This window comes from Monodelphis domestica, chromosome 4 (assembly GCF_027887165.1).
Source record: "Monodelphis domestica isolate mMonDom1 chromosome 4, mMonDom1.pri, whole genome shotgun sequence".
In the NCBI taxonomy this organism is placed as follows: domain Eukaryota; kingdom Metazoa; phylum Chordata; class Mammalia; order Didelphimorphia; family Didelphidae; genus Monodelphis; species Monodelphis domestica.
In genome coordinates, this window is record NC_077230.1 from 294,782,978 (window position 1) to 294,810,967 (window position 27,990).

The 27,990-nt window shown below is 35.6% G+C and overlaps 1 protein-coding gene and 1 pseudogene across 2 annotated transcripts in view; both read right to left on the minus strand.

Annotated features, from left to right (window-relative positions):
• Positions 1–27,990, minus strand: part of MIPEP (mitochondrial intermediate peptidase) — a 189,192-nt gene that overhangs the window by 12,502 nt on the left and 148,700 nt on the right. The gene's annotated exons all lie outside the window — the stretch shown is intronic.
• Positions 1,680–27,988, minus strand: LOC130453807 (TP53-regulated inhibitor of apoptosis 1-like; annotated as a pseudogene).

A 27,990-nucleotide genomic window follows, 5' to 3' on the forward strand; every position in this document is an offset into this window, starting at 1 on the left:
TCCTGAAGGAATTTCCCTGCTACTATAGTTTCTCTTGTTATACCCCACCCTTGCCCTTCTTCCACTGACCTGTTACAACTTGTAGTTAAACACTGATTGTGCCTCTCCACCTGGAGGAACTTCCCTTCTGTCTGGGGCAGTATCTAGCTTGGGAACTTCCATGGCTACTGAAGCTTGCCTAGAATACAAGCTTTACCTTCCTCCAACACTGAAAAAGCTATGGATGTTAACATTTTTTATTCAGATGAATAAAGAATGATGAGAATTTGGGCAGGACTAGTCCCAAATGGATTACAGTTTCCTTTACTTGAAACCTGGCATAGCCACATGCATGGGTCAATCCTGTTCCTCTAGAATCTACCTAGGGCCAGGGCCAAGATTGTTGAAATTTCTCAAGTGTTGGAAGAGGTTGAAATAGCACTAGGATTAAAGCACTATCAAAATGGAGAGAGTAAGAAAGTGGAAAATAGTTTAATATAAGGAAGAAATTTCAATGGAAAAAAACCTAGAACACAGCAGCTAAATCACGAGAGAAGTGATTCAAAGGGAAGATGAATAAAAGACCATCCAAAAGATTACAAACTTTTCAAAATAAGCATTTCAAGGCATTATAAACTGAATCAACACCTGATGAAACACAAAGAATATGGTGAGCCCCAAAAGAACATGGAGCCATCGCAGAATGGATCAAGAGAAAAATCAGAATATTGAGAGAAGTTAGAAGGGAATAAGTAGGAGAAAAAACTCGAACCCTACAAGGTTGTTTCCAAAGAAACAAGCAAGAAGAAAGAAGCTGTAATTGGGAATAAAAATAAACCCAAGTAAAAGACAATCTGAAAGAAAGAAGCAAAATTCAATAATGTTAAAAGAACACATGATTTCTATACAAGCAAAACACTCACTCTGGAAGACAGGATGTACAGAGAGAACTTAAGGATCAAATGGCTCCCAGAATTATATGAAAATTCAAAAAACCTAAACACACGAATGTAAGAAATAATATAAGAAAACTGGCAGGAACTTCTGAATACAGAAAATGAAGTTAGAAGTGAGGTAAAACATTAAAAAAAAAGAGTAAGGGAAAGATCTATTACAGAAATTAGTTATGAGAAGAAATTTAAACTTTATACTTTAGAAACTTTAAATCTACAAGAAATGCATAGAAGTTCAAAAATTTAAAAATGCAATATAAATTATGAATAAAAGATAAATCATAAACCAAAAAACAGCTCAGAATGGACAGAAAGGAAAGAGAATTAATGAAAAAGGGGAAGGTAAAGAAATCCTTTTTGAAAAAAGGGCAAATAAAAAGTATAGAATCAAAAGAAGTTGAAAGGAAGGAGGGGGAATTGTGAAATAACCACTTAAATGAGAGTTAAAAATAAGAATGGTGGGGGATGGTGGAATTAAATAACTTGAAAGAAAAAAGAACCTAGGGAAAGGGTTAACAAAAGTGATGAGGAATTCAGGATGGGAGTAGATTAAACAAAATTAATCATAGGTACAAAGTATTGATTTAAAAGAAGGGTGAAAAATCTTCTTAAAGGGAATAAATAAAATACTAGAAACAGATGAAGAAAAATATAAATATACCTCTCACAACTTTAAATATAAATGGATTAAATATTGTAATAAAGTGGATATTTACAAGTAATTCTTCAGATATTAAGTCTGTAGCTGTAAAGAATATTCTCTTTACACTTTTCATTACTTCATATAGGTCTTGCCAAGTTTTTTAAAAAATTAATCTGCTCATTTTATCTTATGATGAAGTAATATTCCATCACAATCATATACCACAAAGTGTTCATCCATTCCCCAAATTGATGGACATCCCCTTGATTTCCAGTTGTTTGCTACCACAAAAAGATATGCTATAAATATTTCTGAACATATAGGTTTTATTCCTTTTCCCCTAATCTCCTTGGGAAACAGACAAAGCAATAGTATCACTGGGTATAAGGGTATACACAATTTTATAATTTTCTGGGCATAATTCCAAGATACTCTCCAAAACAGTTGGGTCAGTTTACAGTTTCTACCAATAGTGTATTAGTTTCTCCATTTTTCCACATCCCCTCTAAACTTTGTCATTTTGTCCTTTTACCATTTTAGTCAATTTAATAGGTGTGAGATAATATCTCAGAAATATTTTGATTTACATTTCTCTAATCAGTATGGATTTAGAATATTTTTCATATACTTATATATGGCTTTGATTTCTTTAACCAAAAACTGTCTTCATATATACTGACTATTTATCAAAGGGAGGATGGCTCTTATTCTTATAAATTTGGTAAAGTTCTCTATATCTGATATAAGGCCTTTATCTGAGAAACTGTCTCTAAAATTTCCCCCCCCCCCAATTTTCTGCTTTACTTCTACTCTTGGCTACACTAGTTTTATTTGTACAAACCTTTTGGAATTAATGTAATAAAAATTATCCATTTTATACCTTACAATGTTTTCTAACTCTTGTTTACTCATATATTTCTCTATCTATAATTCTCTATAATTCTGAGACATACTCCTAGTTCTAATTTGCTTATGATAGCTCTCTTTGTGCCTAGGTCATGCATCCATTTTGTAGTGAATGGTGAAAGATTATGGACTACACCTAGTTTCTGCCAAACTACTTTTCAACTATCCCAGAAATTTTTACCAAATAGTGAACTCAAAACTTGAAACTACACTTTTGTCAACCACATGGTTAATAGAATCTTTTGCTACTGTTGTATGTTATTCCACAGATGTATCTTTCTATTTCTTGGCTAGCATCAGATAGTTTTTATAATTACTACTTTAAAACACAATTTAAAATCTCATACTGCTAGACTTCCTTCCTTTACGTTTTTCCATTAATTTACTTTATATTCTTGATCTTTTGTTTTTCCAAAAATGAATTTTATTTTTTTCTAGCTCAAGAAGATTTTTTTTTTGGTAATTTAATTGGGATGGCATTGAATAAGTAGATTCATTTAGGTAGGATTGTAATTTTAATTATATTGGTACTGCCCACCCGTGAACAATTAATATTTCTTTTGCTTAAATTTTATTTTATTTGTATATAAAGTATCATCATTATATTTATGTAGTTCCTGGATTTTTTTGGCAGGTATGTTCCCAGGTATATTATTCTGTCTGTGCTTCTTTTAAATGAGATTCTTGCAGGTTTTTGTTAGTGATATATAAAAATGCTGATGATTTATGTGGATTTGTTTTATATCCTGCTACTCCGCTAAAATTGATAATTTCAACTAACTTTTTAGTTGAATCTTTAGGATTTTCTCCATATACCACAGTATTATTTACAAAAAGAGATAGCTTTATTACCTCTTTATTCATTCTGATTCCTTCAATTTCTTTTCTTATTGCTGTTGCTACCATTTCTAATACAATATTAAATAATACTGACAATAATGAACATCCTTGTTTCACTCCTGATCCATAAGGAAAAGGTTTCTGGCTTATCCACACTACAAATAATATTTGTGGATTATTTTAGGTAGTTGCTTTATATCATTTTAAGAACAAAGACATTTAAACTTTTGTTTTTCAGTGTTTTAAATACTAAGTTATATTATTAAAATGACCCAGCTTGATACTTAAGCTAACAAAATATTGGCCCTGTTGTCAGGAAGACCTAAGTTCAAATTTCACCTGTTATACTTACCAGTTTTGTGATAGTAGGTCAAGTCACTTAATCTGACTGCCTCAGTTTTTGTCATCTTACTTTTTTTGTCTTATTTTATTTATTGTAAAAATAATTTCTACATGCAATAAATTTTCACTTAAATTTTCTAGTTATATGATCTAAATTGTCTCCCTTCCTTCCTTCCCTCCCTGCTCCTGACCTGACAAGCAATTTGAACTGAATTATACATCTATTGTGCTATCTTTAAAATGGGGATACTATTACCAACTTCCCAGGGGCTGTTATGAAAATAAAATTAGCTAATATTTGCAATGCACTTTACAAACCTTGAAGTACTATCTAAATGTTAGAGTTGAGAAAAAATGCAACTCCCTCCTACCTCTTCAAGGGTGAGCTATAGTGGTAGAAATTTGTCATATGTTGCCAGACTTAATACATGGATTAGTTGGTTTTAACTGATTTTTTCTCTTTTTCTTTTTTTACATCTTCTATAACATTGGATGGAGGAGTGGGGAGAGAAATATTTGGGAATAAATGTGACATTAAAGTAAAAATCTTGAATAAAATAAAATAAAAACATCAGTTATGAACATCTCTAAAGTAATGAAGAGAGTTCTTAGAAATGGAGGTTAGGGACGCTTACAATAAAATAATAATACAAAAAATAATAAAACAACAATGCTGTTGTTATATCTTTTTTTCTGAAGAGTTCCAATGACATCATGGGGGTGATTTCTTGACTTGTGCATGAATTGGATTTAAGTGAAGCAGAGTTGCACCAAGTCTTCAGCCTCACTCTCTCTTCCAGAGTCACTGAAATCCAAAGTCAAGACAAAAGTCAGGATGACTGACAATGTTCCCTCTGAAGTCTAACCAAGCTCTAAGCACAGCACCTGCTTCAGCCAGTCACATTCATGGCCACTGGAACAAATTGTTCTCATCTGCCCATTCCAACAGGGGAAGTCTTTACATGATAGGTATAGACATTCCCCTAACCCATCAATGGGCTGTAGGTCCACTGGATGCCCTCAACCTGGTTTAGTCCATCTATCAAAGTGGTTTTAATGGGGTGTGGTCACTGTTCACTATAGTTCCTTGGAGCCATAGGTGAGAGTTGGGTGAAAGATGGATACGTAACTCTGAAAAGGGTTCAGTAAGCCCTTACATCAGAGGTGCCAGTCCTTCTTACACACCCATACACCCTAGTAATGAGGTAAGCATCAGATACCTAGTGTGAAGGACTGAGTGGCTGAGAACTAATCAAGTATCAAGATGCTAAGGGTGAAAACTGAAATACTGTCAACCAAAAAGACTCACTCTAATGTCTCCTGGGGCAGGACAAATGTGCATATATTTTTGTGTTAATTGTTTTCTGTGTTCCAAAAATATTTTGGCCTTCAAAACACTTGGAAATATTTCTGCCAGGAAGACATAAAAAATGACTCGAAAAACCCAATCATTTCTACACAATGAGCCTTTTTTATCTTTAAGTGGGTTTGAAACCTGAGATACAGATTGAATTTTCCCTTAAATTGAGACAATGAGAAAGGTGGGATCTGGGAAAAGATGACATTAAATGGTGATAAGTGCACCTATTTTGCAGCAAAATGTAGCCTAGATTTAATAATTTGCTTCCAATAACACTATTTTATTTGGCATGGAATTTCTAATGGTTTTATCCTTAAATACCCACTAATTTGTCAAGGAATGGGGTGTCAGAGGAAGGAGAGTGAAACAATCTTCATAACTCACTTATAGATGTAATGATATATCCCAGATTATATACTAATCAGACAATGCACAAATCCCCTGGGCATTTTATAGCATTTGTTTGTGCCTGGACCTCAACACTCCCAGGGGGTATAAATATTGGCTGAGATAGCAGGCATCACATGTCATATGTTAATGCTTATCTACCCCCTTGGAAATTATGCTTCATTAAAGAAAAAAAAGAGCAAAGGGATATATTTTCAGAGCAAACAATTTGGTAATAATTACTCCAAATCAGACTCCTGATTTTCATTTACATTTTTGTATAGATAATACCATGTAGGATAGTTTATATGGTGTGTATATATATATATGTACATATATATATATATATATATGTATCACTCCCAACATTATCTAATTTGCATTTACCATGTATAAAAAGAATAAAATGAGGAGAAACTACATACCAAAATGCAGGGACTTTGCTGAACTTTTCTGAGCCTCAAGGAAGAAAAAAATATCTAAAGCCAAATATTTTTCCTGTAAATTTTTAAGAACATAAATATCCTTAACATCATTAATGCCTCCTTTTCAAGTCATTCAGCACACATTTTGACAATACCAAAAATCAATCCAATTTGTCATCTCAAACAATGACTGTTTATTTAGTTTTCTCTCTACAAATGTCAATTATTCCTTTGGTGATAGGCAGTGATTCTTGCCAGCTACTGTACAAATAATATCCCATCGAGTTGGAGCCAGGAAAGTTCACAAAAAGGAAGTCTTAGCTTGGGAGAGGCCTACCAAAATGTAAATTTGGACAGTAAAGTAATGGAAGAGCAAAAATGAAATAAAAAAAAACAACAAAGAAAAAGGTGTTATCTGGGGACCAGAAGAGGTAAGTAATGTAGCAGCAAAGACACCACAAGAACAAGCAGAAAACCAGGTCCAGAGCAGGTTCAAAGAAGGTGACCAAAAAGAGCATAAGCCAACAATTTACACCTACTTTGCTGGATGAAGCAAAGTGAGAATAACTGTGACCTTTGAGCCTGATGATTACATTACCCTTGATTTTTATCATGGGAAAGAGTTAGGGCTAAGCAGTAGTAGACCCCGTTCTCTAACATAAGGGGGCTACTCTGGAAGCCACTATCTATTAGAACAGTAATATAAGAGTTATGACCTATCTACTCCCTTTTAAAACCAGGTTGTGGGACCAAATCCAGGAAGACTCCTTCTCCTGAGTTCAAATCTTGGTCTCAAACACTGTGTGACCCTGAGCAGATCACTTAACCTATTTACCTCCATTCCTCATCTGTAAAAATGAGCTGGAGAAGGAAATGGCAAATCATTCCAGTATCTTTGCCAAGAAAACCCCAGATGGGGTCACAAATAGTCAGATGTGCCTGAACAACAACAACCAAAAACTTCCAGAAACTCTCCTCTGGCCCATATCCTTCACATTCTACCAGGAGAGAGCCTTAGTCAGTTTGACATTTCTTGGACTGTTTTGCCATTTTATAACAGCCTAGAAAATAGCCTTGCCACTCTGATCTGCATTATGACTCTCTGGCTGAATGACTGTCTCTCTTGGCCCAATGTACCAGGAAGATCCCAGCCATGCTTCATTTCACTCCCTATTTCTCAGGGACCTTCTTGACAATCTCTCCAAATGCCTTGCCTTAAGGCACTTTTCCATATTCACTCCCTTTCTATCCATCCTCCAGTTCTGAAGCCATGATCAAATTTACCCAAATGTTACTGGATAGGGCATGTTACTCTGCTTTCCTCAGACTTCATTCATCCCAGTAATTTTTCAGGACCCCTCCCTGACCGTAGTCTCTTCATTAGAAAACAAGCTTCCTAGGGGCATCTAGGTGGCTAAGTGGTGTGAGAGCTAGACTCAAAAATGGGAGGGGTTCAAATCTGGCTTCAACCACTTTCTAGCTTTGTGACCTTGGGTAAGTCACTTAACTACCTTGTCTAGCCCTTGACCACTCTTCTGCCTTGAACAATAATGATTCTAAGACAGAAGGTAAGGGTTTAAAAAAAAAATACAAGCTTCCTCACAGAAGGAACAACCTTGATTTTGATATTTGAGAGTCCCAAGAGTGATGGCCTCTGATATATATATATATATATATATACACATATACATACACACACACACACACATTTTTTTTTTCATTTTTCATCTGCTATAATGGTCCAAATCAGTTCAAGTCGATTCTAAAGTAAATGCTAGACCAGGATCTGGAACCTACTTTGAAGTCTACTACTGATTCCCTCCTCTGTCCAAATTGGTGAATCCACTGTCTGGTTAGTTCTGCATGAAGGAAAACTGAGGTCACAGAATTTGCTCTCTGGTTTTTGTGACACTGCTTTTTCTTGGTTCTCATCCTATCTCCACCACAGTTCTTCCTGTTTCCTTTGTTACTCATTCATAACATGATTGCCTAACTATGAGTAAATCTTAAGGCTGTGTCCTGGGTATTCTCATCTCTTTTTATACTCTCACTTGACTTCATTAGTTCCTATGGATTTTAATCATTATCTCTAAGCAGATGACTTCCAGATCTAAATATATCTAGCCCAGTATCATTAATTGCTTATTGGGTACTCTGAACTAAATGTTCAATAATCATCCCCTTGCTGCCTAAACAGGTGAACATTACCCCAACCCTTCTTTTGAAAGGCTTTATACATGCTGCTGTTGTTTTTTAAAAGGCCTCATTTCTGTTGAGGACACCACTATATACTTTCAGTCAACTAGGTTCAAAACCTTGATATTGTTCTTAGCCTCCTCACTCTTGTTTACCCTAGTACTTAGAATAATGCCTGGTACATAGTAGGGACTTAATAAATGTTTACTGACTGACTTATGTGTGGAAGGCTTATTTTATTTTTCCCAGTATTCTGAATTCTAAATTCTCTCCTTCCTCCCTTTCTCCTTCCCCTCTCTAAGAAGGGAAGCAATTTGATATAAGCTATACATGTGCAGTCATGCAAAACAAATGTCCATATTAGTCATGTTGGGTGTTTTGTAATTGTGTTCATATAGTTTCTGCGTGTATCTTGGCAGGTGGCTTCTCAAGTATTTTATAGTTTCTGTGGTTATTTTAAATGGAATTTCTCTGTCTCTTTCTGCTGGACTTAATTGGTGATATACAGAAATACTAATGATTTGTGTGGATTTATTTTATGGCCTACAACAGCTTAAGTTGTTCATTGTTTCAATTATTTTTTTAGTCAACTTTCTAGAGTATGACTGACTGATATACAAGCAGATGGAAGATCTCTACCTCAGCAACATCTCTTGCATATATCCCTTTCTCTATATTCCTACAGCCAAAAGCCTAGTTTAGACCCTTTACCCCTGCTCTTCTAAACTACTGAAGTCACACCTCCTAAGTAGCCTCAAGTCTCTCTTCATTCCAATACATTCTACATGTTTCAAAGGAACACAGAAGGTATTCAGTAAATGCTTGCTGAATGACTAAATGAAGTGGTTACAGATTAGGATCCTCTGCAGATGGAGGGAGCCCAGCAAGCATGGCCAACACTGAATTAGAGGGGCTCAGTACTCTGGGCCTACTGAGCAGGCAGGTGCTACTGGGTCATGTTCAATGCTGTTAACAGATATCCTGGAGCTGAGAGGAAAGAGAGTGACTTTGGGGCCACAGTCCTAAATCTTCCATGATGTTGCTCTAGGTTAGATGTACATGGTGCTGGCAGGGCGAATCCAGTTGGGACAGGCAAGTCTCTTGAAGTCTTGGTTTGGGAAAAGTCAGAAGCAAGAAGTATGCTGAATTATATATAAAGGTCAATTAAGAGAATATGAAGCATTAAATATAAATCAAAAGGGGCATCAAGGAAGTATGTACAAAAGAATAAGATGGTAATGTTAAGATAATGAAAACCAACCAGTTAACAAGGAATAGTTGTAGGGCTAGAGTTCAAAGAAACAAGGTTTGATCTTATGCAAAGATTTAACATATACTTTATGTTTACTGAGGTTAGTGTAACAAAGTCAGCTTTAAGAATGGTCATACTAGGAGCAACTAGATGGCTCAGTGGATTGAGAGCCAGGCCTAGAGTCAAGACAGGAATTCCTGAGTTCAAATCTAGTTTCCAACACTTCCTAGTTGCATGACCCTGGGCAAATTCCTTGACCTTCATTGCCTAGCCCTTACTGTTCTTCTTTCTTGGAACCAATACACAGCATTAATTCTAAGACAGAAGATAAGGGTTTAAAAAAAATACCAATATAGAAATGTGTTTTTCATGTTCATACATGTATAACCCAGATTATTTATAATCTCAAGGAAGGAGGGATCTTATAATTTCAGAAAACATGTCAAAAATTGTCATTACATGTAATTGAGAAAATAAAATATTTTTCTAAAGAATGGTTATTTATTGGTTTTGAACAGCTGCCCCTGGCATCTTGTTCATGGAAAACAGCTTTCTGTGAGTGGCAGTTAAAACTGAGTTAAATTAAGACATTTTGTGGGAAGAATAAGAAAATTGCATCTTTAACACTGACATTTATTTTTTGATAATTCATAACTGGCTTTTCAATGAGGTACATCAGATTTTGGCCATGGTCTAATATATATAGTATGGTCACAAGAACTTTTGATTTTCACATTATTGAGTTATGCTAAGGGAAAAAAGGAGGAAAAACAGGTAGAGTACGATATGCCTATGAGTAAACAATTGTAAATCTGTTTTAAGAACTAACTAGTTTTGTTTTTATAAGGTACTAGTTCCCTAAAGAATCAATTTTCAGGAACTCTTTCTAAAGCAAGTTTGAAAAAAAACATGTTGATTGTCTCTCTTTGGGGTCAAGACTCTTCCCACAAATGCTTTCTTTTGGATTTTAAACAAGGAGATTTAATCTCTACTTCCCTTCCTTGGCTAAGTATGACAGTGGGAAAATGTCCTTGCCTACCGGAGCCTGAATTCGAGGATGCTTTCTTATGTCTTGCTGCTTTCTTCTCTTAGCAGAGGCCAAGAAAGAGTTTAACAGACATTTTTAGCCTTGACAGCTTCTTCATGGGTAAATATTCCTGGATTTGAGGCTATAAAATAGAGCTAAGCAACAAGAAGAGAGAATCTTAGCAATGGGCTGAGACTAGAACAAATCTGGCAGATTTTTCAGTTTTCCTTAATATGAATATGGCAATTCTAGCAAAGAGATCCAGACTTTATTTTCCTCTAATATTGTTTCTACCTTGTCAGTAAAAAATAGAGTATGATTTTGGTGACATCTCTTCAAATGAGGTAAAGATGAAAGCTATTGATTAAATATGCTCAAATCTATAGATATTGGTAAGCAGGGAAATATGCCTCTTGGCTTTATCATCACTAATGTTTAAAATGTATATTATCTGTTTGGGATTGCTATGCATAAAGCATGGAAAAATCAGAACTTATATATTATGTCTGTATCAAGAAGTATGTATGCATATATACATGCACAAATATATAATATTTATACATACAGTTATGTACACATGTAGGCACATATATAAATAAGTGTATATAATAAGGCTTCCCTTTAATTTTTTCTACCATTAATAGCAAAGCTAAAAGGCTTTCTTTTCAGGTACACAACAGTCTATCTCTATCCCCTTTCTCTGTGACTCTGACCAGAGTGGATCCCCATGTCTGGAAGGCACTACTCCCTTTTCACATCATACCTACCTGAAAGAACCCCTAACTTTTTCAAAGGACAACTCAAGTGCTACCTCCTATATGAAGTCTTTCCTAATTTCCAGACTTGTTAGTACTCTTCCTCATTAGATCACTTTGGAACACTTTGTACTTACTTCCCAAGTACCTGCTCTATCCTCCTAGGAGAATGTAAAGTTCTAGAAAGTAGGAACTGTTTCATTTTTGCAGTTGCTTCTCCAGTAGCCTGGTACACAGTAGGTCTTTAATAAATGTTTGTTGAATTTAATTAGGCTGCATGTAACATATTTGTGCCTTGGAGTTACACCAAGCAAAACTTAATCTTCCCAAAAAATCTTTACAAAAAGATATCTTATGCACATTTTCTATTTATATATTCAATTATCCTTTTAGTTAATTCAATATCTTTTTCTTGCTTCATTTCTAAATTTCAGAGGTTACTAAAAATGTTTCCATTTTAACATTAATGTAGAGCAGGATCACATGTCACTTTTATTCATTATTCTACAAATACTTATAAAATGATTGTACAGAGTGAAAAAAATGCTGGTTGCTGGAAACAATTTCTTCTGTCATAAATTATTATATGTGGAGACAAAGAAAATAACTAATGAAAAAGAAAATGAATTAAAAGTTATAAAAAAACAAAAAGGAAGAGTAGAGTATAAAAACTGAGAACATTTTTCTTTCTGATTAGAAAAGACTATCACAATGGTTTATACTGTTGTCATTAAACTATATAGCTGTAATTCTTCTGTTTCCAATTTACAGAAATGAGAAAAAAGAAGCAAAGATATCAGTCTTCTGAGATGACAAGGAAATTGCAAAACTAAAGGAGGATTTTTTTTAACTTGACGGATAGGGTAGATAACCTATAACTGAAGCAGAGAAAAGTAACTGATAAATGAGGATAAACTACCAGGAATCAAAAAAATTGATAAGCATTTTAAAATACTTACTATGTGTCAGGTGCTGAGCTAGATGCTAGAGATATAAGGTTTAAAGAATGAAACATATATTATAATATATTCTAATGGAGAAGACATAGCACACTATACTTATAAAGAGATTAAATGCAAGTAAATGCAAAGAAGTTAAATGCAAGGTTATTTGGGATTGGAGGGTTTTAGCAGTTGGGTGAAATAAGGAAAAGCTCCAAGTAGAAAGTGGTGCATGATATGCAGAAGAGAAGGGTTCTATGAGGCAGAGGTGAGGAGAAATAAGAGGGAGAGTGTGTGGAAAAGCATTGAGGTGGAAGATGTGGAATGTAGTGTATGATGAAGAGAGATCAATTTGGCTGGATCACAAGATGCAGGAGGGGAGTAATGTCTGATGAAATAGGAAAGATAGGAAAGATAGGAAGGGATCACATTGTATAGGGCTTTAAAAGCTTTAAAATCTTAAGTTTTTATTTCTTCTTAGGAGCAACAGGACAATGCTAGAGTTGAAAAAGTATTGGGGAGTCACATGGTCTGATCTGGGCTTAAAGAAAATCATTTTACAATAGAAGGTGGACTGGGGTGTGGAGTCAAGGAAAACTAGAAGTATACCTACCAATTACATCTGGAGAGAAAACCTGGGTAAAAGTAAGTAGAAAAGTCCTACCTTTATTAATTGCAGAGGCACCAAGTTTTACCTAATTATTTTACCTAGCACACTAATGCCACCAACACACAAGAAGTTCCTGAAGCTAGCCTGTGGCAGGCTATGCCAAAACTTGGAGATCTGACCTTGAATCTCCTAATCACTTGCCTTAATTAGCAGACCTCAATGTTCCCTTGGACTAACATTATTACACTCTTCTAGCCTCCCCATCCCTGTGATCCTAAAACCCTTGTTACCAAAATTAATAATAATCAACTCCTCTCCCTAAAATGCCAATTGCAAACTCCTTCCTTCCTTCCTCTTCCTCAATGCTAATACCCATAATCCATACTGGCCCACCCCCTTCTACAGTGCTTCACAATGAACACATCTGTATTATCTTAAACTTTTGCCATTATCAGTCCTTTCATCTGCTGGCACCTGTAGAGACCTGGCTCCTGATGGCATAGTATCCCAGCCACCCTTTTCAGGTTATATTTTCACTAATATTCCTCACTCAATCATATATATTTCTCCCCTTTCCTACTTCTCTACTCTCCTACTATCCCTAACACTCAGCAGCTCTCCTTTGAGATTTATTCAATCCAATTCATTATCCATCTAGGTTGTGGTAGTTGTAATCTAAAGATCCTTAAATCATTCTCCCTCCTTTTTCACTAGGTTCAATGTCTGGCTCACAGTCTTTCACCCCCTCCATTTGTGCCCTCCTTCTACAGGATTGAAACATAAATGCTGATGTTCTCTCACTTACCTTATGCTCTCAGTATCCAAATCCCCTCAACTACTATGACTCACCCCTCAGCTCTACCTTGATTTTGAAACCAAAAACCTTCCACTTCTATGTTCTCAATCACTGCATTTTCTTTCTCTGATCACAATCTTTGCTGTTTCATATTCCCCTATGCCTAATTTGCCTAAAACCTACTCCTTGTTCTCACAGTGCTCTTCAATTCCTTTATACTTCAATACTACTAAGGTCCTTACCTTTGTTTGCTCTGTCTATAGCCTCTACCTCTCCTAATTCTGACCTATAGAAGAACCAATTTAATTTTATATCATCCTCTCTATTTGCATCTCTTGTTTCCTTATCACAGATCACATTGCACTAATTCTCAATCCTTTATTACTTCTGCCATTCATCTCCTTTGCTCCTACTCATTTGCTGCTGAACAGAAACAGAGATTAAAAAAAAAATTGATGAGTAGGTCTACTAAAAAGTTATCCTCACTTAATCCCAACTGGGCCCTTGCTGCAGCAAAATATTACTACTATACTTCCCTGTCCCCCAACCATTCTCTCCTCAAGTCTTCCAATGTCAAACCCCAATTCCATTGCTGCTGAGGATGTTATCTCACACTTCATCAAAAATAATAAGGCCATTCACTTAAATTTCTTTCTTCTTTTCATTTCAAACCCCTCCAACATCATCTCCCACAATCTCTTTCACTACTGAGTGAAATGTCTGAGAAGATGAAGCATCTCTTTCAGAAGGCTTTTCTAAGTCCCCACACTGTTAGGGATTTCTTCTCTAAAACTACCTTCCATCAACTTTGTTTTTATCTTATATGTACTGATTTATTTATATTGACTACCTCATTAGAATGCAAGCTCTTTAAAGACAAAGACTGATTTTGCTTTTTTCTATGTGTTCCCAGTGTTTGTGAAAGTATATGAGATGTAATAAGTGCTTAATAAATATTGGGTCTCTGAATTTCTTAAAATCTGCTCTGTAGGTATTAATTATCTTTTAAAAACAGTAATTATTAACCATCATCTATTTTAAAGAGTATCTATTTATTTAAAAAATTAAGGGGTCAAACATTCTAATTTCACAGTTGAGAATATGAAATTTATATAAGATCACTTGGACATAATTCAAGCACTAAACATCAAAGAAACATAGATTATTTTAACTGAAACCAAGAAAAAAAATAAACAGCCTCTTAAGTGAACTTACAAATCTAAATATATAATGTGATGCTAGTAAAGATGTATTCTTGTATCAGATGGACATATCAGTGCTGTCAAATAAGACAAAGACAACTGAAGAACAGATATTAGGAAGCACAGGAAAATGGTAGATATCAAAGTGGCTAATGAGCATACAAAGAATGTTAGATGTTGGCATACTTCTCACAAATTTCTAATCCCTTTGATATTATTATGGAAAGTTTTACTAAATGAAAACAAAAAGTTTTCTTTAAATGGTTTTAAGAAAAGAATAAACATTTTGCTGTCTAGGATCGGTAACATTGGTTAAAATGATTAAAACAGGGGCATAACTTTAATAAATAGTAGGATCTTACATTTTCTACTATTTTTAGAAAACCATATGACTTAAGAGATGGCCTCCTGAGGAATAAACTTGTGAGAGCTCATCTGTCCCCTTCTCACTGATTTATCAAAGATGACATCGATATGTATAGAGACTATTTATGTAAGAATTTTGTGTAAATAGAAAGATAAGTACATGAGTCACCAATTATTGATATCTTTTTGGTTACTCTTTGGGGGAAATAAAGTCTATGATTTTTTTTTCCACTTCAGATATTTGCTATCCCTCTTCCCCCATTTCAATTAATCCTTCAATATCCCCAAAACTGAACTGCTTCCAGCTGGAACCTCCTGTTCTTCCATCTTGTTTACATACAGCAGAAAAGAATTTTTTCAAAAATAGAACCAATGTAGTTACATTAGAAGGCAAACAAGTAACTAGGGGAAAAAAAAAAAACATTTACTGAAAGTTTCTCTGACAATCTGATACCCAAGATACATAAGGAATTAATTCAAGTATACGAGAACAAGAATTATTCCCAATAAATTAATTGGTCAAAGGATATGAACAGGCAATTTTCAAAGGAAGAAATTAAAACTTGGAAAATGCTCCAAGTCTCTAGATAAGAAATAAAAATGAAGTAATTTAATCTCATGCCCATCAAATTAACAAAAAAAAAATACACACACACACATACGTGTTTTTTAGTTAATTTTATACACACACACACACATATATAATAATTTCAGAGGTTACCAGGAAACAGGTACCCTGTTGTGAATAGGTCCAGCTATTCTGGTAAACAATTTGGAACAGAGACAGAATGAAATGAGTAGAACCAGAAGAATAAATTATACCATAACAACATTGGGAGAACTTTAAGATCTCTGAGCAATGAAATGAGCACCCAATCTTTCAGGGAACTAATGAGAATACACACTGCAATTCTTAAGAGAAGTGATGGACAAATTCAAGATGCAGAATGAAGCATACATTTTTCAACATGACAAAAGTAAGAATTTGCTTTGCTTGACTCTATTTGTTACAAGGGTTTTCTCTTTTTTTCAGTGGGGTAGTAGAGACAGAGGGGTTATTGAAGGGTTTGACAAAAAAAGAAAAGAGATTATTGAAGCATTTTTTAAATGTCCAGAAGTAAAGAGAAGGAAGCAAACAAAGCTAAACAAAACAGCTTTGAAACTTAAACACTAATTTTATTATATACTTGAAATGCAAGAATGATGTAAACATATTTGCAGGTTCATGTATGATCTTTTTCTGACCTATTTTGCATACAGAGTGCCCAATTTTTTTGGTATCTGTTCATAATTTTTTAAAAAGTGAAGAACAAAAAAGAATGTTTCATTTCCAGACTGTGACAAGCAGTTTGATCAGTACATATATCTTGAATTGAAATACTGCATAGGCAATGTGCAGAGCCTATAACTGAAAAGGTAGATCTGAGGAGGGTGGATTGTCCTTGGGAAGATATAAAAATCTTTTCAATAACTGATAAATTTCATCCAGAAAAAAGGCCCTTTTAAAAATAATGAATCTCTCTCCAGTGATGCTTTATAACTGTGCCATGAAATGTCACTCTCTCTAAAGAATTAAAACTAATGGTTATATAGAGGCTAATGGAGAGACTTAAAGAGAATGTAAGCAGATTTTTAACACTATTAATGAATGAAAAAATTACACAAGAGTTATTAAAGACCTCATCCAAAAGAAATTAGTGACCAGATATGAAGGTTGGCCAATCATGTGGCTAAAATAAGGGATAAGTGATGGCTAGTTCAGGCACTAGAGGAAGTTGGGTATAGGTGGACCCCTTATAGAACAATTACAGAAAGACATGAAAAAGAAGCACATAGGGATTATATGGTGTAGATGAGTTGTATTCTGAATCACCGGAAACCTTATCCACATTAGCAAAATCAGATATCCATTACCATAACTGAAATTACTGTACCCTTATTATGTAGAGATTGATATAAGAAAACTAAAAGCAATTGTAAAGAGTCATGGGGTGTGAATATGTTTTAAAAATTATAAAGCTATCAAGAGATGTAAAGTAGTGTTATTATGACTGTCTAATGCAAGAACTTTAGAGAACCTAGTCTGGTGGTAATAAGTCAATTTAGTAGCTTATTGCTGAGAATTCTGCTGGTTATACTATTCCTTTAGGAAATTTTTTTAGTGTTATTATCTCGATGACTGGTTTTAACTGAAACTTTAGACAAGTTATTACTTTCTTGCATTATTTCTTGACTGCTTTTGACTAGGAATACTTTTTTTCTTAAAAAGAAGTTTCCTTTTTGGAAAAGGCTATAGTAATAAAATTGCTTGACATTTTAAAATGACCTCTTGGAATGCTAACATCTTGGACTTTAACCTTTCTTTTCCCCTATAAAATCTTTCGTTCAAAGGTTGAAGGGTGAGAACATAGGGAATGCCATAACCAGAGGCATAAATAGAAAAGTGAACTAGTGTGTCATACTCATTTGGCTGTGATGGGAATGTCTTAATCAGAACCACAATGTCCAAATATGACTTGAAACTTACTATAGTTCTATTGTAAAATTAAAGGGAATAGAATGAAAAAAGGAAAAAGGGTATTCTACTGACATTAGGGAAGTCCTAATATCAGTGGAAACTTGATATGAATTGTGGATCATAAATGAAAAATTCAATTGAATTCAATATAGCAAATCTTTGTTCACAATGTTACAAGGTGCCACTGTTGATGATGGCCACGATTTCTGCCTTAAAAGAATTTACAATGCAGGTTGATAAAGTCCACAACTAACTCAGAAAAAGGCAGAATGTATAAGTGGTATAAGAATGAGGAGCAAACAAAGCAACAAAAAATGTGTCTAGCTCCCTAAACCTGAAGTTAAAACCAGCTTTAAAACAAACAGTGGGTTACCCACTAAAAAGTATTCAATTCTAGAAGACAAGAATGACAGATTCACTTGATCTATTCAAGGAGACCTCTATGTGGTTGGTGGATTTCTGAGTTTCCATAAGTATTTTATGTTTATCTCAATTCCATTTGGATCCTAATTCAGCATGTGCCCCAGTGTACCCTGATTAATTCTGGGAAGCAGTTCCCAAGGTAAAAATTTGATAATGGAAAGTAATTTATCCAGCCTCACCCCCATCCAGTCTCCAGGGATAGGGAAAGTTGAAAAATAAATGGCCTACAGTCATTAGAAAAGAGCTATTTTTTACTACTATACATCAAGCACAGGGCTAGGAACCAGGGATAGATACCAAGACCAAAATGAAATGGGTCTCTTCCCTCAAAGAACTTACATTTATTTGTTTGTTTTCAAAATTTTACCTTCTGCCTTTAGAATCAATACTAAGTTTTAGTTCCAAGGCAGAAAAGCAGTAAGGGGTAGGGAATTATTGTTAAATGTTTTGCCCAAGTAAGAAATGTCTGAGACCTGATTTTTTTTAACCAAAAAGCAGTTATTTATTCCATCTGTGATTTCAGATGTTATATAACATGATGGACAAATAAGGCAAATAAAGCAAATAAAGCAAAGCAACGTCCTTATCCCAATTAACAATATGTAAGTGTTATTGAAATCAGGAGGCCAGTAAACAATCCTCTTTCCCTACCACACGCAGAATGGTCTACAGCTCAACCTGTGAGAGTTGCCTTTTCCATCAGGACAATTTGTTTATTATAGTCACAATTACCATTCCTGAAACAGCCTGACAATCAGGAAAATAATATTTTTGCCTATTTTTAGTAATTTTGTAGCTAAATTGACGAAGGATTTAGAGGAAACTAGAAGTCACCTTAATTTGTGTGCTTAGTACCAAACTCTGGGAGCTCCAAAAGGTTTCTTAGAAGCCTTTAAGAACTTCATGTTTCTTATTCAATCTGAATTCTCTTCATAAAAGCAGTATCTCTTAAATACACTTTTTGGCTAGCTCCACACGTTCAACCATTATTCAATCTTTATCCAAACAAAATGGTTGCCATTTAAATACTGGAGTTGCTCCCAGAGCATCAAAGGTGTGCTTCCAGTGTAATAAATAATAATAATAAAGGACTATGTTGATTGGTAATTGACAACTAAAAGATCAGACAGTTATCTTCTTTCTTCTGCTTTCCCTCCTCCCTCTATACCTCCCTTCCTCCCACTTCCTCCCCTTCCCCCTTCCTTCTTCTCCTTATGGTTTCTCTAAATTAACTCAGGGTGAATTTATGATGTCTCCAATGAAAATGTTTTTCTCTTCTTTATCTTAAGTATGAGGGTTTATTTGGGGAAGATAGGAAGGGATAAGGTATGGAGGTAAGAGGGTTGGGGATTTCCCTAATACTACAATGAGTCTTAGGTTGGAGGATATTGGAATATAGTTCAATTGAGAGAAATGGCTGATAGATCTGGAAGTTCAGTCACTATCATCAACAGAGCAAGTCAGAGATATACCTGGACTTTTGTCCTTCTTTCTTCTGCCTTCAAATGGCAAGACTTCCTTCAGCTTGAGCCTCCAAAGTCCAAAAGAGGAAAACTCTTTCTTCCCTCATACAAGCCACACACGGTCCAGCCAGCAGTTGGTTTGCCTCTGTTTTTCCCAGTAACATTCCAAACAGAACCCTCTCATTTGACTGACAGGTCATCACTCAGCTACTGCTTCTGCCTTTTTGCATGCTTCCCAATTTCTCTCTTCCACACCAGGAAAAAAAAGATAAAAACTTTATCTAATATTTAGCAGCATGGATTCAACATTCAGGACAATCTAGTCATCCTGACTCCTGTACTGGTATTTATACCAATACCATTTTATAAGTTGATCACAGCAGAAAAAGTAACATTCTGGTTTTCTGAAAAAAATGTTCTCTTCTGCCATGTTTTATACTGTAAGATGCCACACCAGCTAGATATCATCTAACCCCTGAAAGCAAATAATGGTCTCCACGACTCTTTTGGAAATAAAGAATCTTATGGGAACCTTCCTCTAAAAAGCATATAAAATCAGTGGTCATCTTCAGAGGCAAGAGTCTTTTGGATAACTTGATTTTTGTACCAAAAAGGTCATACTGAAGGCTAGTGTCAACATCAAGAAGAACTTTCAGATTTTTCTTTGCTATGATCCCTGAACTCTAGTTCTTCTATAGGAATCACCTTCTCCTTTATTGCTTTCTGAATGCACTGCTGATAGCACACGAAGAGGTCAGTACAGGGGTCCCCGGAACTTTTGCCCTTGAGGAACTTGGTGAACCACCGATTGAAGCCCTGGTTGTACTCGCACTTCATGTAGGTTCAGGCCTCTCCCATGTAGTTCATGACGATGACTGAGGCCTGATTTGAACATAGGACCTCTTGTCTTTAGACTTGGCTCTTTATCCACTGAGTCAACTAACTGCCCTGGGGAAAACTTTCCTAACATCGGAAATAGGCTATGCAAAGGCTCAGAAGAAGAGGATGTAGCAAGGTATATGAGGCTAAGCAAGAAAGCCAGCTTGGCTAGAAAGCAAGGATTTAAGAGAGAAATATACAATCAGTCTGGAAAGATTAATTGGAGCCAGACTGTGAAGGGCTTCAAATGACAGACAAGGGAGATTTGGGGGTTTTTGTTTTTAAATTCTGGAGGCAATGGGAACCTTCTAAGGCTTCTTGAGTAGAAAAGTGCTATGGTTAGCCCTGTACTTGAGGATTACCAAAGTTGCAGTGTAAAGGATAGAGTGGAAAGGAGAGAGTCTAGATATTTAGAAAGCTATTGTGGTAGTAATTTAGGGAAGAGGTAATAACAGTAGGAACTAAGGTAGAATCTATGTGACTGGAAAGGAAACTGAAATAAGCCATTTTGTTTAGAGAAAAACTAACTCTGAGTTTGTAGTTCTCTCTCCTAATGGATGAGTATTTAAATTCTGACACCAACATGTCAGAAAAAATTTATTTACACAAGATCTGTTATACAGTGATTTTCTAATTAATCACAATAAATGACAAATGGTAAAATGATCATAATAAATCATGAAAAATGCATGTAAACTCAGAAAGAAACCCAGCTTTTGTTTAAAGACTACAGAATACTTCTCTTTAGAATACTTCTCAAAAAAAATCTCTATTTTCCTCTTTCCTCTTTTCCCTCTCATACCTAATGGGGAGACAGTCTTCCTTCCTGCCAAGGACAGAGCCTTTACCTGTGCCCTTCAGCCTATCCCCTCCATAGCCTTGCTTCTTTATGAATCAGATCTATCTTTCATAGCCAATTTCTCTTTTTACTGGTTCTATCCTTGCTGTTTAGCCTCTGCACAAGCCCTATTTGCTCCTAATCCCCAAACTTAAAATTTATCCCCTCTTCATTCCTGAATTTCAAGCCATTTACCTTCCTTATTCTTTATCTCATTCATAAAGCCTTTTCTAATTCTCCATGGCTATTTGTGTTCTCTTCCTTCTCAACTATTCCTACAGCACTTTTTCTAATTTCTCCTTTATCTGCTTCATTCCCTCATTTTATGAGACATATCTGCTAATCATCCCCTGGTAATCTAAGCTTCTCAAGGGCAAGGACTATTTCATTTTTGTTTCTTTAGCCCCAGAACCTAGTATGGTGCCTTGTACATAGTATATGATTATGAAATATTAGTTAAATTGAATTAAAATATGCTCAGCTCCCCACTATATTATTAGCTATTAGTTTTTCTCAGTCTTCTCTCCATTACTTCTGTGGATCTGCATGTACCATCTTCCATCTCTGGGATAGACTCCTTTCATACGTCTGCCTAGGGAAAATCCTTCCTTTCTTCAAGAACCTGCTGAGGTTCCACTTTTTCTATGCCATTCTCTCAATGACCCTTCACTTGTTTAAGAAGCTTTGTATTCCTCTGTTTAATCTCTAATATATATGCATTCTAACTTAAGTTATATTTATTCTATATTTTTCATTCCTTTTCATTCTTGATGCCCAAGCTACAGACTCTTCAATAGGGCCATTTACATGTTTCTGTCCTCAGTACAAATAACATAGTCTCATGTATAGCAAATGCTAAATAAATACTGGTTGAAATGAACTGAAATAATCCTTACTTCCTGTGAGAAAAACCAGGCACAGTGGACTGAGCCTGGAGTTAAAGATTTGAGTTCAAATCCAGCCTTGCTGTGTAACCATGGACAAATCACTTAATTACTACCTGCCTCAGTTTCCTCAACTTGCAGAGTTGTTTTGGCAATCATATGAGGTAATATTTGTAATGTGCTTTAAGCACAGTATCTTAATGACACTTAATAAATGCCTGTTTCCTTCCACTTCCTTTCCTTCCCTAAATGTTTTAAGAAACAATGTCCAGAGAGACAAATAGGCTTAATTCTTTTAAGAAGCATCTGGCAACAATCCAGGTTATTGGATTTAACTTTTTTTTTTTTTGCCCTTTTAAAATATCTGTTAAAAGTAGGCATTGGGAAAATGTAAATTAGAAAAGTATTGAGTAATCTGAAGTTCTGGAGTTTGAAAAACAAATGCCACAGCTCCTGAATGGGGACACATTTTCCTGGATTGGTGGCAGAATCATTACAGGAAAGGAATCATTTATAATACACACTTCCACAGTCCTTGGGGTTTTTCTCTTGAGCTTTAATGATAAGAAAAAGTTTCCTAAAACTGAAAATTATGTATTTATAACTAAGCTTGGACCTGGAGAAAATGTGACTCCTTTCTTTGCAGAGTGCTGAATACTATGTAACTGATGTGTTAATTATTAATATTGCCAAACTTCCATTTCTTTCCCCTCTCTCTTTTTTTAAGCATTTACTTTCAGACTTTGAATTGATACTGTGTATAAGTTCCAAAGAAGAAGAGTAGTAAATGCTAGGAAATAGGAGTTAAGTGACTTGCTCAGTCACCCAATTAGTAAGAGTCTAAGGTCATACTTAAAATTAGGAAAATGAATCTTCCTGTATCCCAGCTGAGCACTCTATCTACTGTGCTATGACTAAGAACCCTAAAATAATTGCTACGTGGCAAAACAAGTTGGCCCAAAAGGTTTTCTAACCTTGAGAAAAGGACCAGAATGAATTTGCAACTCTATGTCTCTGAGCAAAGATAAAATAGTTATTGATTTTAACATTATCAAGAATCATAGTGATTTAGTGACTTGTCTTAAGGTCACCCAGCAAAGCTCACTTAAGCTCAAAGAAACCATTTGACTTAAAATCAATGATTCTATTTGACTCCTAATATTCTCAGAAAACTACAAATTCACCACAAATCTCCTCTCAAGTCTAGAAAACTTCTTGGGCTAGTGTCTGTTCCACAGTAAGTAAAGGTTTCTTGAAATTACATCTATAATTTGGACAGGGCTTTGGTTATCCTCTCAGAGTTTTAAAACATTCAACGAATCTACAAACATTTTTTCATAGAATGATATTCCTGTAAGGAAATCCAGAATATTACTAGGTCCCGTATCATTTCACAAATGAAGAAACAGAATTTTTTTAAACTCCATCCATTTCCAAAGATTTTTGACCTACACTATCCTACTTTCAAAGTATGCTTATTAATAGATATGGATGCTTCACACAATACACAAAATTGTATTACATTACATTAGATTACATTATGTAAATTAGTAAAATGATAAACATTTATTAGCTGCCTGTTATGGTACTATACAAAACACTGGGGATACCAAAAAAAGTCAGTCCCTCCTCCAGAGAGCTGATAATCTAATAGGGAAGATAGTATATTAAAACATTAGTACAAATAAGTTATATGCAGGATTAACAGGAAATAAATTAACAGAGGAATGGCACTGGAATCAAGAGAGATTAAGAAAGGGTCCCTGTAGAAGGTGGAATTTTAGCCCAGAATTAAAGAAAGTCAAGGAAACTAGGAGGCAGAGCATTCCAGGTATGTGAGACAGCCAAAGAAAATGCCTGAACTGGGAGGTGGAGTGAATCAAAAGAAGGCCAGTGTTATTGGATCAAAAGTGTATGTAGGTGTGGGTGGAAAAGTGGTAAAAGGTATAAGAAGACAGTAGGAGGTGATATTATGAAGAACTTCAGGAAAATCACTTTGGTGATTGAATGGAGGATGGACTAGAGTGGGAACAGGCTTATGGCAGGTAGATCTAATGGCATGGTTATTGTAATTGTCCGGGTAAAATGACATGAGGGTCTGCACGAGAGTGGTGACAGTTATCAAAGAGAGAAGTTGTATTCAAGAGATGTTGCAAAGATTATAAATAGACAGGTAACAGATTGGAGATGGAGGGTGAGATATAGTAAGGAGTCAAGGATGATATCTAGGCTACGAACCTGGGAGAGTAGAAGGATGTTAGGAACCGAGAGAGTAATAGGGAAGTCGAGACAGGAAGAGGTTTTAAGGAGAAAGAGAATATCTTGCCCTAAAATGCATACAATCCTGGACATGCTGAGTTTAAGATGTCTACTGGACATCCATGTCAAAATATATGAAAAGCAGTTAGAGATGAGATTGGAAGACAAAAGAGGTTAGGGCAAGATAGGTAGGTCTGAGAATCAACAGCATAAAGATGACAATCAAATCCATGGAAGCTGATGAAATGACCAAGTGAAGAAGTTGAGAAAAAGAAGAGGAAAGGAGCCAGGATAGAGTACTATAGGTCTCCCTTGCTTAAGGGTAATAAACTGGGTAAAGATTCAATGAAGGAGATCGCAAAGTGATCAGGTAGAAGAGATCCAGGGGAGAATGGTGTCCTAAAAACCTAGAGAGAAAAAAGCATAAAGGAAAAGAGTTATGAATAGTGTCAAAAGCTATAGAGGTCAAGAAGGATGAAAACTGAGGTTATTGGGTTTGACGATTAAGAGATTACTGTTACTTTGGAGAGAGCACTTGTGGCTAAATGATGAGGCAGTATGCCAGATTGTAGAGTGAAAAAGAGAAGAAGAAACGAAGTTAGAAGTGCCTACTGTAGACAACTTGCTCAAGAAGTTTGGCCATAGGGGGCAAAAAAGATACAGGATGAGAGCTAGTGAGAAAAGAAGAATCAAGTGAGGCAGCAGGGAAAGAACCAATATGCAGGAAGAAACTGAAGATAAGTTTCATCCCAAAACTTCCTTTAGTACCTGGGGCCTCCTTGTCCTGGAATAGCCTATTTCTCCCAGGTTCACTTACCATGAATTTGCCCTTTGTGGCATCCTGCTCCTGTCTTCCTCTGGACTACAGAACCATTATCTCTCCTCTATCCTCTCCCATTCCCATTCTGCATACTTTAATGTATTACCTTCATTTTTTGGAAGTATCCGCCACCTTGCTTTCTCCCTCTGATTAGATATATCCTCCTGGAACCTCCATTTTATTTCTCTGCTTTGTCTCTCATATTGCAGGAGTTTAGTAGACTTTCTTGCAAAGAATTTGTATAATGTTGGAATAATTCTTTGAACATTGAATAGAATTCACTTTAAAATCCTGGGTGGTTCAGTGGATTTAGTCAGGCCCAGAGATGGGAGATCCTGGGTCTAAATTTAACTTCAGACACTTCCTAGCTGCATGACCCTGGGCGAGTCACTTATCCCAGTTGCCTAGCTCTTACTACTCTTCTGCCTTGGAACCAATACACAGTTCTGATTCCAAGAGGGAAGATAAGGGTCTTAAAAAATTTAAATAAAATCTATTTGGTTATTTGTCTTTGGGGACTGAATCTATGGTTTGTTCAATTTCTTTTTCTGAAATTGAGTTGTTTGTATATTCTTTTCCTTCTGTTAATCTGGGTGTTTTACATTTTTTGTAAATATTCTTTTTGGGGGGTTATTTTCAGAAATATTGGGTTTGTATCCAATTTGTATTTTCAAATAACTTTATTTCTTCTTCAGTTATTGTGAATTATTTTCATTTTTAATATATGAAGTTTGGTTTTTTTCTCTTTATTGAGTTTAGTTAATGGTTTGTATAATTTATCAGTTTTTTAAAAGCTATTTATTAGTTTGGCTTCTTTTTTCAAAGAACTTAATTATAAAATTTAAATATTGATAACTTTTGAGTGTTTTTGGTCAGTAAAAATGGCATTTAATATTTATGCTTTTTTTTGCACTTTCCTATGAAGTTCTTATGCTCTGTCATTTAGTAGTGCCACATTCAGATGAGAAATATATATACTTGACATGTTTCTTTTTAATCAGTAATTACTAGGGATCTAGCCTATCTAACTTTTGAAATTCTATTCAGATCTTTAACTATTGTTGTTTAGCTATTTATTTCTTGAGCAACTCAACTGACTTTTCACTTAAATGCTTGGACTGTTATCATTCTCTTAATCAATGAGAATTTATTAAGCTGATGCTATGGGCCAAACATTGTACTAAGTATAGATAAGAATACAAAGGAAGGCAAAATAAAAACTATGTACATACAAAATATATAAAAATTTAATAATTTAAAAGTATACTAAGACTTTTGGCACATCCTATGTAGTAAACCTGGGAGCTAATCCCAGACAGAAGGGCTTGTCAATGGGAGAAACCAAGTAAGGCCTGCTGAGAAAGGTAAGATTTGAGTCAAGTCTTGAAGGAAATCCAGGAAACAAAGAGATTGTGGGAAGGGGGAGGTATAAGAGAATATTCTAGGCATGGGGGAAAGCCAGTGAAAAGGTAGTCTAGAAATGAAGTTGTCCACAAAAAGGCTAATAGAACATGTAGGAGAGGAAAGTATTAAGAAAACTAAAAAGGCAGGAAGAGGCCAGGTTGTACAGGGCTTTAAAAACCAAGGAGAGGATTACCTACTTGATCCTGGAGGAAACAGGGAGCTTTTCTAAGGTGAAGGGTAGCTGAGTAAAGGATGTGCTGGAGTAGGCCTGTGCCAATGTCTACCACGTCTCACTATCGATAATAAAGTTCTTCAGAGAAACCTTGAGAGAGTCCTTGTCTCATGTTTTCTGATCTCAATGTGAATGTTTTCCTTCTTTAAGCTCTCTATAAAATGGTCTTTTAGGCAAATGTACTTTTGGCATTTGAACAACATGGCCAGTACATACGTTGTTCTTTCTGAAGCAGAATTTGAATGTTTGGCAGTTCAGCTCAAGATAAGATCTCAGTGTCTGGTACCTTATCCTGCCAGATAATCTTCAGAATCTTCCAAAGACAATCCAAATGGAAGCAATTCAGTTTCCTGGCATGGTACTGGTAGATTGTCCAGGTTTCACAGGCATACAACAATGAGGTCAACATAACAGTTCTATAGACTTTCAGTCTGGTAGGCAAAGAGGTTTGATACCTTTTCTTTCCTATACTTTCCTTTGGAGCCTCCCAAACAATGAGCCAGCTTTGGCTATGCATGCATCAACCTCATCTAATCTAGGTAGACTCCAGAAAAGTATACTGCCAAGGGAAGTGAACTTATCCCCAACACTCAACATTTTCTCCCTCTGCTGTAACCAATAATTCCATACATGGATGATGTGGTGCAGGCTAATGGTGAATCTCTGTTTTCTTTGCAATAATTATCAAGCTAAAATTAGCACAAGTAGCAAAAAGTTGATTACAGGCTCTTGCATTTCAGACTCAGAAACTGCATTAAGGACATAATAATCTGTGAAAAGAAAGTTGTGGACCAACTATCCCTCCACTTTAATCTTCACTTGTAGCTTTTCAAGTTAAATAATTTATCATCAGCATGGTAGAACCCATGCAAGCATGCTGTTATGAAGTTGGCAGGTTTCAGTCTCCTATCCACCCTTTACCCCCTCTCCTAAGCATGTGGATTTGGAACACTGTAGCCTTGAGGGAACTGGAATATCTTGGGCCCAGGCTGTTGTGAACTTCCGGCTATCCTGGATCATGAAGGACAGAGTACTGCCAATTTTTTTATTCCTTTTTTGTAGTCAAAGGATTGATGGTTTCTCGAGGGGATGCCCATCAATTGGGGAATGGCTGAACAAACTGTGGTATATGTTGGTGATGGAATACTATTGTGCTAAAAGGAATAATAAAGTGGAGAAGTTCCATGGAGACTGGAACAACCTCCAGGAAGTGATGCAGAGCGAGAGGAGCAGAACCAGGAGAACATTGTACACAGAGACAAACACACTGTGGTAACATCGAACGTAATG